The sequence below is a fragment of the Microcebus murinus genome, chromosome 4 (assembly GCF_040939455.1).
Source record: "Microcebus murinus isolate Inina chromosome 4, M.murinus_Inina_mat1.0, whole genome shotgun sequence".
In the NCBI taxonomy this organism is placed as follows: Eukaryota; Metazoa; Chordata; class Mammalia; order Primates; family Cheirogaleidae; genus Microcebus; species Microcebus murinus.
This window is the reverse complement of record NC_134107.1, coordinates 7,331,899-7,333,162: the sequence shown is the minus strand read 5'-3', so window position 1 is coordinate 7,333,162 and position 1,264 is coordinate 7,331,899. Positions and strand designations below refer to the sequence as shown.

General features: G+C 41.0%; 1 pseudogene; it reads left to right on the top strand.

Moving 5' to 3' along the window:
• Positions 1 to 222: 222 nt before the first annotated feature.
• LOC105867412 (2-iminobutanoate/2-iminopropanoate deaminase pseudogene) lies at positions 223 to 666 on the top strand (annotated as a pseudogene).
• The last annotated feature ends 598 nt before the right edge of the window (positions 667 to 1,264 follow it).

Genomic DNA, 1,264 nt, shown 5'->3' with positions numbered 1-1,264 from the left:
AATGGTGTGTGAGATGGTAACAAATGGTATGAAGGAAGGAAGCAAAATGGGCCATAGAAAGTTCCGAGAGGAGACTACAGCTACCAGAATGCCGTGCGGACCGGCCCCTCAGGCTCTTTTGGGTAGAGACCTGGCGGGGTGGTCAGTCAGTCAGCTGAGACTGCAGCGGGTTTGCAGTCGTGGTTTGTTCTCCCCAGGGGCTGAAAGAGGGGAGGACTAGCTATGCCGTCCTTGATCAGAAGAGTGATCGGCACTGCCAAAGCCCCGGGGGCCATTGGCCCCTACGGTCAAGCTGTATTAGTCGACAGGACCATTTACATTTCAGGACAGACAGGCATGGACCTGTCAAGTGGACAGCTTGTGCCAGGAGGAGTAGAAGAAGAAGCTAAACAAGCTCTTAAAAACATGGGTGAAATTCTGAAAGCTGCAGGCTGTGACTTCACTAATGTGGTAAAAACAACTGTTTTGCTGGCTGACATAAATGACTTCAATACTGTCAATGACATCTACAAACAGTATTTCAAGAGTAATTTTCCTGCAAGAGCTGCTTACCAGGTTGCTGCTTTGCCCAAAGGAGGCAGAATTGAAATTGAAGCAGTAGCTGTCCAACACCATGGACAGACAGCTTTTTGCAACGCCATTACTATAAGTGGGCCCAGTGTTTAGTCTGGAATTTTTAACATCTTAATTTTTATAGTTGATATAATAACCTCTTAATTTTTATAATTGATAGAAGCATAAGCTTGACTAAAATATCTGAAGTTATCATGGAAATAGGATATAACAGGGGTAGGTGAACATGAATGAAGATTAGATACTGCATCCAGCTGCTGGTGTGTAAATTACACTTAATGTATACCCATATGGCTGAATGTAGGAAAGAGATACTCATTACATAGTTACTCAAATAAATAAAGGGAAATAACAGGTAGGAAAGATGAGTTATTGTTTCTGAGAAATAATCAAAAGCACACCTAATCAAACTAATGATGTGGAATATTTAGTTCTCATGTCAGATCTATAATTCTTTTAGTTGAGTAAAATTAAAGTATTTAAATATGAATGGTAGAGGTCTAGGAGAAGGAAGTGGACCAAAATTTTATATAACTAATATTTTTCTAATGGAAATAAAATAGACATGCATTTAAAAAAAAAGAAAGAAAGAAAGAAAGAAAGAAAGTTCCGAGAGGGGCAATTTAAAATAGGGGGATCTGGGCCTGGTGCGGTGGTCACACCTGTAATCCTTGTGCTCTGGGAGGCCGAG